Below are 15,090 nucleotides of genomic sequence, written 5' to 3'. Positions count from 1 at the left end.
AGGCGGCGCTGTGATTGGCCAAGCATGCGGGTCATAGTGCATGCTTGGCCAATCATCAGCAAGCAATGCACTGCGATGCCGCAGTGAATTATGGGCCGTGACGCGCCACACGAATTTGGCGCGAACGGCCCATATCGTTCGCAATTCGACAAACGATCGAACAGCCGATGTTCGAGTCGAACATGGGTTCGACTCGAACACGAAGCTCATCCCTAGTTAACAGGCCCAAGTATGTGTATGTATGAATGTGAGTTAGGGACCCTAGAGTGTAAGCTCCTTAAAGGGCAGGGACTGATGTGAATGTATAATATATATGTAAAGCGCTGCGTAAATGGAAAACACTATATAATTACCTGTAATTAAAATGTAGAAAAAAATGTGCATTTTTGTTTTATACATAGATTTGACCGTGCTTCTAAAAGCGCAAATCATGTTGAGTTGCTTATCAATTTACATACAAACCAAACAACTTAAAAGTAAGCCAAAGCAGCTAGAATGAAAACATCTTTAGATTTTTTTTTACTGTAATTTGTCAAAAAGCAAACTTTACTCATATCATAATCAGCTTGTGGGTTAAAAAAAAACACATACTATCATGTTAACATTTTTCATTAGTTTAATTGCAATATAATAAAAATGATGATATTGGCTTCTCAGAAAGTATGCTTTGAATTTGTATATGCCAAGGTCATGATGTTCTGTAATGGTGACCAACAAAGGCAGATGCAGCACAAAGATTAATATGAAATCCAACAATAACAGAAGAGGTCATTGTGTGCTGTTTATATAGAACATAGAAATCCTTGTTGTCCTTATATGGAAAAACACACATTTATATTCCAGAGAATTTAAAGAGCTACTCCAACTTTCACACACATTTATACTACAAAACACGGTGGAGAAATAGTACAAAAATAACCCAAGCTAGGCCAGGTATGTTTTTTGCTGGATCTTTGAATCGTCAACATCTACAGTATTTCAAATACAAGGATAATTTCTACAGACATGGCTGTGCTATGGGATCACCTGCATCTCTCATTGTACCTAAAGAAGAGGGGAAGGAGGAGAAAGGCACCAGGCAACCACTTGGTGTAGCACAGTTTATTATGAACAGGTAAAAAATTCACATAAAAGGTTCCAATCACAGAGGTGTCAGGTGTACAGTTGTGTGTAACCGGAGGGAGCTCAAAACAACAGCCCGTGGCTGGGCTTGTAATCCGTGCCGCTACGGTGGCTCCAATGGGAGGATATCAGAGAATGTTGGCGAGTAAGCTGTCAAGAGACGCAGAACCACCTGTCAAACCTCGTGGAGGAACAACCAATTAGAGCGTGTTTTGGAGACAAGGCATGCCTCCTTCCTCAGCCAGCCAGCTAACTAGGTTTTTCTTGGTTTTGTTCCCCTGCCTAATGAGAACCTCTATTTGTTACTAAGGTGATGGCAGAGGAGGAGAGTGGAGTGCAGTGGGTCAGATCTTCAAAGTGCTCTGGGAGTCCTTTTCTATGTAATAAATGTTTTGCTTACAGAGTTCTAAAGACTCCTACCCTAGGCCCCATTTTTGACAGCTCTAGACCATTAACAAGAAACTATCTTCTTAGCTCATCTTAAATAGATTTGGGTGAATAGTTTTAGCCAAGCAAAAGTTTGGCCCGAACATCGCCTGTTCCCGTTTGAAGAACACCTGAATTTGCAGGGCACTCATCAAGATGTTCGCCTGCCGAGCGCCCCATGCACTGTGTGCTGCACAGTGCATTCTAGGGCCCTAACTGGGTGAAGCAATGCACCTGACCGCTGGTCAGGGTCAAAGCTTTGCCCAATCAAGACACAGAGCACAGTCAGAGCCATAATTGGACAAAGTTATGATGACTTTGTACAATCATGGCTCAGTGCTCATAGTCCTTCCCAACACTATAAAAGGACAGTGGGTGGTTCTTTGCTGCCCCCCCCCCCCAAAAAAAAAAACAACAGCCGCCACTGGTTGGAGTGGAGATAGAGCTACTAGCCAGTTAGTGTGCTACTGTGACTCAGATGACTCAGTGTAGTGTGTCAGTGTAGTGTTAGTGTAGTTTAAGTATAGTGTGAGTATAGTGTGAGTGTAGGGTAGTTTCAGTGTATTATGTCAGTGCAGTGTAGTAGTGTAGTGTTAGTGTAGTGTAGGTATTGGTGAGTATAGTGTAGTGTGACAGTGTAGTGTCAGTATAGTGTGTGAGTATAGTGTAGTGTCAGTGTAGTGTTAGTGTAGTGCAGTGTTTAACACAGCAATACATAACATTTAGTTCTTTATACAGTGCTGTATATGGCCGTTTTTTTTGGTTGCTGCATTTTTTTGGAGGTGTTTTTTTGGCCCGTCCCTGCACCCTTTTTTAAAGTGTCAGCTGCAGTTTTTCTGACTGCGACACTGTTGTTTCCACTTTTTTAATTTTTTAATTTTTTTTTAGTTTTTACATTTCTGTCATTAAATAAAGTGCATCCAATTACACATTTCCCAGTATCTAAATTAAATTTGGGTAATAAGCCCTTCCGCATCATGTCTGGGAGGCCAACAAGCAGAGGCAGATGCTCCCATGCCACTATAATTGGGCCAGCAGCTTATGTGTCCACAGGCCAAGGCGAATGTGGTCTGTCCTCAGGCAGGGCACATTTTTCTCTGTTTAGTGATGTTGCCCGTACTATACAGCCACAGCATGCAGAGGAGGTGGTGGACTGGCTTACTAAACCATCCTCATCTTTTATCACCCAAGCTGAGACTAGTGCGCAGTCCACCACAGCTGCATGGGCGGCCTATTCTGCCTCCTTGTCCACAGCTACTCCTGTCATAGCCCTATCATCATGCATGGAGGAGTCAGCTGAATTTTTTGAACACAGCATCAGCAACTTGCTTCTTGACGATGCACAGACATTATTTGATTCTGATGTTGGTTCTGAGGTTGAGGAAGGGAGTAACATGAGCCTACAGAGAGGGAATAAAACTGAACTAACAACAATTTGGCAGTCATGTTCCCCCATGAACTTGGGCCTAAGTGTACTATAATTTGGCTTCTTCACATAAGGCTTGCTCACTGTTGTGCAAAGCTTTGTTATTTCCATCCAAAGTCTGCCAAAGAGACACCATGATTTATCCCAAAAAATCTCTAAATCTTTTTTTCCGAGTGCACTAAATTGTGGCCTCATCATACAGACTGTCTCCCCAAACCGTTGTTTACAAAATAAAGAAACCTGCAGGGAAAATAAATTTAAATGTCATTTTTGTTTACTTAATATTATTATATTATATTTATGTCAGTTTTGCTGCAGCAGGTTCTATACATGGTACAGCTGGCCTGCTTTACAGGAAAATTGGGGGACCCCCTAGGAACTATATTTAAAGGATTTTTTTTATTTTTATTGTTTCACTTTAAGCTTTATTGAAATCACTGCTCCTTTAAAAACAATCTTTTTTTAAAAAAAGTTTTGCATTAACACATGCCCCCCAGGGCAAAACCTTGGACCCCATACCATTTTTATGGCCAATAACTTGCATATAAGCCTTCAAAGGGGGCATTTTTGATTTTTTAAGTGCGGTCCCATAAACTTTAATAGGGGTTTACAGGTTTGGGTCCGAACGTTTGCGATGTTCGAGAGTTCTGGCCTGAACCAAACCGGGAGGGGGGGTGTTTGGCCCAACTCTAACCTTAAAGTGGTTCTAAGGATAAAATGTTTTTTACCTTAATGCATTCTCTGCATTAAGGTAGAAAACCTTCTGAGTGCAGCTCCCCCCCATACTTACCTGAGGCTGACTGATTTAGACCCAGTGTTGTGCATGAGAGCAGCGACTATCTCAGCTCTCTCCCTCCTCACTGGCTCAGACACAGCAGCAGGAGCCATTAGCTCCCACTGCTGTCAATTACAGCCAATTAGGATGTAGTGGGGGCTGGGCCAAGCTGCGCTCTGTGTGTCAATGGACAGACAGAGTTGGCTCAGCAGGGAGCCCGCATGAGTGACCTCAGGGCTTGCTATGGTGGGCACTCGGTGGGGGAAGAGCCAAGATCCCTTGAGGGGACTTGAGAAGAGGAGGATTGAGGCAGCTCTGTGCAAAACCATTGCACAGAGCAGATAAGTATAATATGTTTGTTATTTACGGAAAAAAAATCAAGGTTTACAATCACTTTAAACATATACTGAAGGTTTTTATACAGTACTTACAATAGTAGCATATAAAATGGTATTTGCTATTTATTTTTAAATTAATATATAACTGCATTCACTTCTGTTTTGTTATATTTGCCTGGAGTTTAGCTTTAGCCACTTGAAATCTTAACCTTGACATCATTAGCTACTGGTACATTTGTATTATTTGTTTTATTCTGCCAAGTATGTTGATTGTTTCCTGTTATAAGCACTCAACATTTCCCCATTTGCAATACTCTGCAGACTTGTAACTATTTTAGACATGACTGGTTTCTTAATATAACACCAACTCTTGTATCTAGCAGAGAGCTACATTATTTTCATAACATGGTTTACATTGATTCTGGAACTGACGGCATGTTTGTATATGACGACAGACTTTTTTGATAAGATAAAACCTTTAGTTATGTAAATGATAGAAGGGCTTGGTTCATCCAAAACTTTTACAACAACTGCAAACCATGTGAACAAATAAGATGGATGCCTAATTTTTACACCTTTTTTTGAGACATACTGTGGATCTCACTCTGCGAGGTTGACTTACTAACACAGAGATTGCTTTCTTCCCTTAAAGTGAAACTGTTTTACATTAGCAAGATTACCTATCAGTTTCAACCAAAAATTGTAGAAGAAAAAAAAAAAATAGTAAGATAAAACCATCTTGCGGCATTGCCATTATTTTCACCCCAATCAATTCATTATGTGCAAGCAAAAATCCTGTTTTTTGTTACCTTGCACTCAATTGGTCATCTAAGGCAGTGGATCTCAACCTCAGTCCTGAAGTACCCCCAGTAGGCCATGTTTGCAGGTTTTCCTTTATCTTGCACAGGTGCTTTAAATCAGAGTCAACGGCTTGGTATTTTGGACAGCTATTTTATCCAAGAGAGATTGACAAAACATGGCCTGTTGGGGGTACTTGAGGACTGAGGTTGAGAACCACTGATCTAAGGTGAACCCAGTTTAATCTTTTTTAATTTTTTTATTTTGCAAAGTCACATTTTCTGTTTATTTTTTGAATAGAAGATAAGATTTTAAAAGAGAAGTATTTGGTTTTCTTTTTTTTTTAATAATCACACTTACCTAGGTGGACGCAACATTGGTCCAATGCTGCATCTGTCCCTGGTGCCTCTAACACTGAGAACTAAGCAATCTAACACAGAACTGAACACTCGGTCCTCACAGCTCCCTGAGCAGAGATCTGGTGACTGTCAGTCAGCAGCTCTCTGCCCTGTCCCCCCCCCCCCGATCTTGCCTGAGCCTGGACTGGCCCTGTGACATCAACAGACAGCGGACTTCATTAAAACGGGTCACAGGAGTGCAGAACAACCTGCACTCCTGTGATCCACGGGAGAAGTAAAGCCAAACAAGCTTTGGCTGTACTTCTCCTTTAAGGATTCAGTTAATTTTCTTGTCACGATAAGAAGTCCCCAGATATGTTGGTGAACTTCGCTTTGTCAGTTAATCACTGTTCGCTAACATTGGCCATTGGGTAGTAGACAATGGTTGCAGACACTCAGCAGTGACTTCAACCTTCACTGACATCTGAGGTAAATGCAGTTCTGTGCACTTACATGCACATTTGTGTATGCAATCTGGTGTTCTTTTCTGGGAAGTTAAATTAAAGTGATATTAAAGTGATTGTTAATATCACTTTAAACTAAAGTGATATTTAAGGCATAGTTTAAAAAAAATAAAAAACATGGTATGCTTACCTGCTCTGTGCAATGGTTTTGCACAGAGTAGCCCCAATACTCTTCTTCTTAGGTCCCCGTCAGCGCTCCTGGCCCCTCCCCCTTGTCCAGTTCCCCCAATAGCAAGCCGCTTTCTATGGGGGCACTGATGCCTGCTTGCTTCCGAGCCCCCCCCCCCCTGCTCTCTCCTCATTAGCTCACTGGCTGTGATTGACAGCAGTGGGAGCCATTGGGAAAATTATGTGTTATGCAATTTACTTGTGTTCTTGGTGCATAAAGTGCAACTCCCAAAACAAGCAGCATTTAGCACTAATGTGTACACTTTTATGGTACAATGGGAAAGGCTTACAACTTATTGTTTTGTTTCTTTTTTTGGTTCTGTTTCTCATCCACAAGATGGGGCAAAACTGTCATCTAGACAGAAAGTGTGGTACATAGACAGAAAAAAAAACTCTGACAAAGGTTCTATCTTTCTTATTTTTGAGCTGATCATGTACCTAAAATATTTTTTAAAAGACTATACATTTTCTTTAAGGTAGAAAACACTTGCATCCTGCTGTGTCAAGGCCTGAAAGGGTTAATGATACCGTACAGAGAAATTCTCTCTGTGCCAACACACCTTCTAATATTCTATAGCTTAAAATGATTTATGTCCGAAATAGAATTTTTAGTTTTAATTAAAGTTTTAATCTTTTTAAAAAAATGTATTTATTAACAAACAAATTCAAGTTCTGTTAGGAGAAATTAATTTGACGTTACTCAATCAGATTAAAATAGCAATAAACTGTGTAGTACTGGGATGTAATGCGGGTTGAAGATGACAGGGGTGCTGTTTGTCCCATTCAGCCCCCCCACTCACCGAGCATTAGTGGAGTAGTTGATTAACCTTCACAGTACCGCAGCATCATCCCCACTTCTCCTCCCCGCCACATGGTCTTAATTTGTAGAGATGGGACATGACTGGGCTTGAGAAGGCATATCTTCATTGTATATCATCCTGGTTTCCTCATAATTTATGTGAAGAAAATAGTTCTTATTGAAAATATGTCATTTCATGTTGAAAATTGTTGTACCCTGATATGCAACAAATGTGCACCATTTGCTGTCAATGTACCTGTTGATTTCTACATCTTTACTGAAAATTAGAATAATAATTATTGGAAGAGAAAATAGCATTAAACTATTAAGGGTTGAAATGATAAATAAAATTACCTTGAAAAAATAAAAATCAAGAAATCAAAAAAGTACATTAAAATTAATAAATTAATGTTAAAAAATAAAAATCAATGGGTATTAGGACCTTGCAGGAAAAAAAGCATCAAAGCAAATAACTAAATGCACAGGCACATAGATAATTATCCTTCTGTGTCCTTTTCCCAATAACAGCCCTATTTTCCTGGCTAGCAACAAGTGTACTATATTCTGTTCTCAGGATCAATAGAGGTTAGTCCCAGAGGCATTTAATAATTCACTAAATCTGGGATTTCCATTAGTGGCTCAGCAAGACTGAACATTTTAGGTATCAGTTCCATATACGTATTGAAACTTTGTCATTGTGACAAATTCATCCCTCAGTTAAATCACAAAAAGTATAATAATCTAACCACAAGGTTATGCTATATATTCATCTAGAAGAAATTCCATACTTGCTATTATTTTAGTGCTGTTTTGTTTACATTTATATAGTAGTCTATCAGAAAAAAAGAACAGCTGAAAGTAAATTTGTCAAAGTGAAACCAAATCACCATGTTGTACAGTAGATTTAACATTTAAAGCGGGTATAAACCCTAAGTAAATAAGATTGTTTTGTTGAAACACAGTGTATTATAAACAAATGCCAGCTTTATTTTTAGTAAAATTCTTGTTTTTACCTCTTTTTATTCTTTGTTGTATCTCATTGTTGCTGATGATCTCCCAAAACTTCCTGTCTACTATGTGCGTGTTTTCTAGCAATGGTCGCATGACATTTCTCACGTGGATTTTCTAATGGTGATAACAGTTCACAATGTCTGCATAATATGTTTTAAAATGACCACTTGCATAGCTCCCAACTGTCCCTGATTTCATGGGACTGTCCCTGATTTGAAGCAATGTCCCTCTGTCCCTCTTTCCTCCTCATGTGTCCTTCATTTTGGTCTGATCTTTATAGTTGTATATAAAATGCACTTTTTATCTTTCAAAAAGTGTTTCCCAGTGCTAAACCTTTCATCCAAATTATAAATTGCTGAATTGTTCAATTTTAAAAGCCAATATAAAGGAATAGTAGTGGTAAAAAAAAAAAGAACTTGTGGATTTATTTAACCTTTTTTTGGGGTACTTCCCCTTTAAGGGGTGTGGCAGGGGCGTGTCTTATGCCTACATACGTTTGCTAGTAGGTGTCCCTCATTCCCATCTCAAAATGTTGGGAGGTATGCCGCTTGTGGCCTCCATCACTTGTGCCCCGTACAATGAATTCTGCAATGTTTATAACTGTCAATGTTGCCCTACAACAGAGGAAAACTCAACTCAGCTACAAGTAGTAAATAACAGAGATATCAAACACAGTAAATACCTGCACACATCACTCACATAAGCAATTTTACATTTCTCCAGTCTGTTTTTTCCTTGATAACTTTGTCACAACCTAAAGCAGTTTTAAACCCAAAAGCAAACATTTATTATATTGCAGCTTACCAATTCTTAGATTAGATGGATGCATATGGATGGATGGGGATGAAGAAGATAATTAATACTGATTAGGGTTAACTAAGAGTTAGTAAGGTGTAAAGAAGAAATACATTTTTTTTAAATACCATATTTGTATGTTTACTAATGTTGCTTCTCTCTGAGGTCATCCTTTCGATCCACGTATAAATGAAATAGTAAATACAATGTAACAAAACATTATCATACTGTATTCCTCAATCACACTTGCAAACTATCTGCAGGTGTTATTTTATATTTTGACAGCTATTCCTGCTGGTGATACATAGCAAGTCCTAGCTTTAATATAAAACATGGACCAACATACTGTATATTTTGATCAATGTTTTATATTTTGACACCTTGTCACATACTTACACATTGCAGGCAGTCCCTGGTTTACAAACAAGATAGGGACTGTAGGTTTGTTCTTAAGTTGAATTTGCATGTAAGTTGGAACTGGTCCATTTTTTGTGTGTAACTCCAGCTAAAAAAAAAAGCTTTTACACTTTTGGATAACATAGGGAAGTGTTAACACCTCTGTAATGTTTGTTTTGCTGTCTGTGCCCCTGTTCAGAAGATTTCACCTCACTTTCTGTCCCTGAGACAATTGGATTTTGAATCGGATTTTGTGGAAACAAGGATTGGTGATAAAGCTTCAATGGATTCACCTTTTTCCCATAATAACTCTTACGCAGCGTACACATGATCGGACATTCCGACAACAAATGTTCCATGGGAGCTTGTTGTCGGAAATTCCGACCGTGTGTAGGCAACATCGGACATTTTTTGTCGGAATTTCCGACAACAAAAATTTGACAGCTGGTTCTCAAATTTTCCTACAACTAAATCCGTTGTTGGAAATTCCGATCGTGTGTACACAATACCGACGCACAAAATTCCACGCATGCACGGAATCAAGCAGAAAAGCTGCACTGGCTATTGAACTTCATTTTTCTCGGCTTGTCGTACGTGTTGTATGTCACCACGTTCTTGACGTTCGAAATTTCCGACAACATTTGTGTGACCGTGTGTATGCAAGACAAGTTTGAGCCAACATCCGTCGGAAATAAATCCAGGATTTTGTTGTTGGAGTGTCTGATCGTGTGTATGCGGCATTACAGGAGTAAATTTCCTTTCCTAGAGGTAGATTTCCTCTCACTTTCTGTTGTCTCCCTCTGTTTCTAAGTATGAGTCGTATGTAAGTAGGATGTTTTTACCTCGGGGGCTGCCTGTATGTCTATTAGGTTCATATATGTGTATGTTTATATGTTTTTATGTAAAAGGTGACATTAGGGAGTCTTTGTAGCTTTATTCATTAGTGAACGTTTCACTTTTATATAAGATTTGTTATAGTTTGATGTATTAGGTGTACATCTATAGTATAAGCAGCAGCTGGGTATTAGTTATTTAGCATAGAGCAAAGGTGCATATCTTATGTTCAACAAAGTCCCGGATTTCATTTTGACAGCTAGTAATTGCTGATAATAGTGGTAATAAGGGTCATTTTGGGGGGAGGAGCAGGACATAGAATATGCCTTAAATTCTCAAGTGGTTAAAGGGGTAAAAATTGCAAATATTTTATCTTAGGGTAAGATACAGTGCACAGTGTGAAAGTCTCTTTTGTTTTTTCCAGTGAAACTCTACTCCCAATGTCCTCCACTGGCCTTGTGACACTAAATGTTGGCATCTCTTTACACTAGGAAAGGAAAATGATTAATGCGCTACCTTGAAAAAAACAAAGCTGCTACAAACCATGTGACTAAAATGTGTACCAATATTCAATAAATTGTAGCGCTAAAGAACACATGTTTCATATGAACAGAATGTCTCTGTAAACATAAACTGGTGTCCCGATAGTGACGTATAGTCAAAGGAAAAGCGTGATAATCCGCAGTGGATAAATGTGAACGGTGTAACAGTCCCTTCTGCTTCCCAAATCTCAATTCAGATGTCATCAAACTCATGAAAGGATGGGGTACGCTTACCAGAACTGTTGGATTCTACTGCCATGAGCATAGAATCAATTGAGCTGTGTATAAAAAAGGCAGTGTACAGGGTATAAATGCCCTACGCGTTTCGATTAACAGACCTTCAACAGGGTCATAGAAGACCCTCATAACACTGCCCTGCTTTATAAAATACTATAAAATTACTAAGTAATTACAGGACCAATCAGCTGTGAGAACATTAACAATAGTGAATCTTATTGGACGAGGGGAGGGTCCCATAATGGGGTGTGGCCAGCCCTCTCCTGGAATCCAATCAATACACACATAATTCAGTATGGTTACAAACTTGTGGATCTATCCACCAATAGTAAAATAACAAAATTTCATGACCTTACTAGAATCCTGAGTGAGCGTCTCGTGCTGGGAGCCCGGGAAGCCGGCAAACCTGAGCACGTGACGCTAACATCCGGAAATATGTGTGCCGAGCGTGGGGGTTGCTTAGCAACCCCACACGCTGTGTCAGGAAAGCCCGCTGAACACCTAACACGTGTTTGCGGAGCCGTCACATGACAATCGACTGCTCTCCCATGTGATGCCTGACGTCACTTGCATAAGGAGAGTGTTGCCATGTAACGGCGTGTGCCCTGTCGAGACGCAGGAATCTTCGCGCTACAATCACCTGACGCGCAGCTGGTCTCCAACGTCACCGCTGACGTCAGTCCGACAAGGGGAGCGTATCTGCGTTCTGAAAGCACTGGCGCACGGCTGATCTTCCGTATGCCAGCCGACGCTGGTCAGACAAGGGAAACATGTCAGCATATAAGATCAACGTGTGCATCTTGCTGGAAAAACATATAAAAAGCAAAATAGTCATGTGATCACCCTGAGATAGAAGAAGAACACATGATTAGTATCGGATCCCAATAAATAAAATGAAAATGAAATAAAAAAGGGGTTGGGCAAGGCCATAAAATAAACATACTTTACCTCATCCTCCCTCATATTTGATTCTAACAATGGGGTATATTACTAAATCTAGAACTAATAATGTATGGGTGATTGATGGAATAGAAAAAGGTGAAAAAAATATTATGTAAAAAATGTGAAATAGAACATAAATAAACCCATTTAAGGTCTGGATACTGTAAAATGGGGTAAAAAATGGGATGAGAAAAGTACACCTAAAAATGAAAACTAGGAGAGATTACCGTATTTATCGGCGTATAACACGCACTTTTTTCCCCTTAAAATCAGGGGAAAGTCGCAGGTGCGTGTTATACGCCGATCTCCTGTGATCCCGAGCTGTTACAACTTTAAAATCGCCGACCGCGATTTGAAAATGGCGTCCCCGAAATACACAGAGCCGGTCCTCGGCTCTTTCCGGCGGCTCTCGTTCACTTTCGGCTGCACTCGTAGTCCCGAGCGAAGCTATCCGAACCTACTCGGCGCCATTTTCAAATCGTGGTCGGCGATTTTGAAGCCCAGGATGGCAGGGACAGGGGATCGAAGGCTGCACTGGGGCAAGGCTGCACTGACAAGGCTGCACTGACAAGGCTGCACTGACAAGGCTGCACTGGGGAAGGCTGCACTGACAAGGCTGCACTGAGAAGGCTGCAATGATGGGCATTTCAATGTAAGTTTTTTTCCCTTCAACTTTCCTCCTAAAAGTTTTTTTTTCCTTAAAATTCCCTCCTAAATTGGGGTGCGTGTTATACGCCGGTGCGTGTTATACACCGATAAATACGGTAATAAATTAGTTCAGATCCCACTCGACATTGAACCCAAACGGAAAATAAGATCTGAGCTCATGTATCCAGTACGTCTTTAACTTGGAGACCCCCGTAAGCGGGACTCCCCCCGCCAATGGGGGACAAACCTATCAATCACTTGTAATGTACTACCCGTAGGGTCCTTATTACGATGTAGTAGGTAATGTCGGGGTACCGTGTGCTTATCTTTGCCACCTTTTATGCCAGCAATGTGTTCATTCATGCGTATGGTGAACGTTCTAGTGATCCTACCCACATATTGCTTTTTGCATGGGCAAGTAAGCAAATATACCACATATTGAGTGGTACAGGTAGCGAACTCTCTCATGTGATAAATGCGCAGAGTAGTGGTGGAACTAAAAGTGTCAGTTTTACGTCTCACTGTGGTATTATGTGCGCACACATTACACCTGCGGCATGGATAAAAGCCTTGGCATTGTTGAAAAAAAGAGACTTTCTTGGGGGGGTCTATAATGTTAGGGGCAATTTGTCCTTGTATAGAACGGGCACCTCTGAAAATAACCCCAGCATTTTCAGGTAACGCAGGACCCAGGAGTCTATCACTCCTAAGTACTCCCCAATGTTTTCTGAAAATGGCCTTAATTTCTTTGGACTGGGTGGAATACGTAGTGAAAAAGGACCATTTAGCTCTGGAACCAGAGGTAATAGTGGAACGTTCAACTAACGTAGAGTTCCTGTCAATCTGGGAAACTTTATTAATTTCAGCATCTAATTCCCCTGCATTATATCCCTTAGCCACAAATCTATCTTTCAATATGTAGGATTGAGCATAATAATCAGAAATGTTAGAGCAATTGCGGCGCAGTCGTAAAAACTGGCTGCGTGGAACAGACCGTAGCCACTGAGCATGGTGGCAACTGTCAGACGGGATGTACCCGTTTCAGTCTGTGGGTTTAAAGTAAGTTTTGAACTCTAAATGCTAATCAATTATCATAATTTCTAAATCCGGAAAATGAATAGAGTTTATGCTGGCCTCATAACTAAGGGAAATCCCACGGTCATTCGAATTGAGAACTGCCATGAAACAATCCAAAGACTCGCGGTTTCCATGCCATAGGAGGAGGATGTCGTCAATATACCTAACCCAGAGAACTAATTCTGGTCTCTGGGAGGCATAGACGACATCCTCCTCCCATTGGGCCATGAAAAGGTTGGCCAAACTGGGGGCAAATTTAGCCCCCATGGCCACACCTTTTTGTTGTACATAGAACTGGTTCTGGAACCAAAAATAGTTGTGGCTCGTGGCAAACCGCAAAAGTTGCATAATAAAATTCCGCTGTAATAATAGCAAACTGTTATTTGAGGATAGATATTTTTCGACTGCATTGAACCTTGCTTTTTATATGTTTTTCCAGCAAGATGCACACGTTGATCTTATATGCTGACATGTTCTCCTTGTCTGACCGGCGTCGGCTGGCATACGGAAGATCAGCCTCGCGCCAGTGCTTTCAGAACGCAGATACGCTCCCCTTGCCGGACTGACGTCAGCGGTCACGTTGGAGACCTGCTGCGCGTCAGGTGATCGTAGCGTGAAGATTCCCGCGCCTCAACAGGGCGCGCGCAGTTACCTGGCAACACTCTCCATATGCGATAGACATCAGGCATCACATGGGAGAGCAGCCGATTGTCATGTGACGGCTCCGCAAACACGTGTTAGGTGTTTCGCGGGCTTTCCTGACACAGCGTGTGGGGTTGCTAAGCAACCCCCACGCTCGGCACACATATTTCCGGATGTTAGCATCACGTGCTCAGGTTTGCCGGCTTCCCGGGCTCCCAGCACTAGACGCTCACTCAGGATTCTAGTAAGGTCATGAAATGTTGTTATTTTACTATTGGTGGATAGATCCACAAGTTTGTAACCATACTGAATTATGTGTGTATTGATTGGACTCCAGGAGAGGGCTGGCCACACCCCATTATGGGACCCTCCCCTCGTCCAATCAGATTCACTATTGTTAATGTTCTCACAGCTGATTGGTCCTGTAATTACTTAGTAATTTTATAGTATTTTATAAAGCAGGGCAGTGTTATGAGGGTCTTCTATGCCCCTGTTGAAGGTCTGTTGATCGAAACGCGTAGGGCGGTTTTATACCCTGTACACTGCCTTTTTTATACTTGTGATCACTTTTATGTATAGCGGTTTTTTAGTAAATAAATTACCCTGATTTACACCATGTGGAGGCATCCCTCTTCTTTTCCATATATCTTCGGGAATTGAGAAAACATATTCAACCTTGGAACCAAGTTTTGGCCCATTTCCTGTGTATCCAGAGGTGACATCCAAGCCTCATAGAGGCTCCATCTGCCTTCAACCACTTCACTCACCTGCCCAGGGTGGCACACAGCTCGATTGATTCTATGCTCATGGCAGTAGAATCCAACAGTTCCGGTAAGTGTACCCCATCCTTTCATGAGTTTGATGACATCTGAATTGAGATTTGGGAAGCAGAAGGGACTGTTACACCATTCACATTTATCCACTGTGGATTATCACGCTTTTCCTTTGACTATACGTCACTATCGGGACACCAGTTTATGTTTACAGAGACATTCTGTTCATATGACACATGTGTTCTTTAGCGCTACAATTTATTGAATATCTCTTTACACCAGTGCGATCCACTTTGAGATGGAAATGTAACCTATATTGTCAAAAGTATTGGGACGCCTGCCTTTACATACACATGAACTTTAATGGCATCCCAGTCTTAGTTCGTAGGGGTCAATATTGCGTTGGCCTACCCATTGCAGCTATAACAGCTTCAACTCTCTTGGGAAGGCTGTCCACAAAGTTTAGGATTGTGTCTATG

This window comes from Aquarana catesbeiana, linkage group LG05 (assembly GCF_042186555.1).
Source record: "Aquarana catesbeiana isolate 2022-GZ linkage group LG05, ASM4218655v1, whole genome shotgun sequence".
Lineage (NCBI taxonomy): Eukaryota > Metazoa > Chordata > Amphibia > Anura > Ranidae > Aquarana > Aquarana catesbeiana.
The sequence above is the reverse complement of the archived record's forward strand: the minus strand, read 5'-3'. Positions refer to the sequence as shown.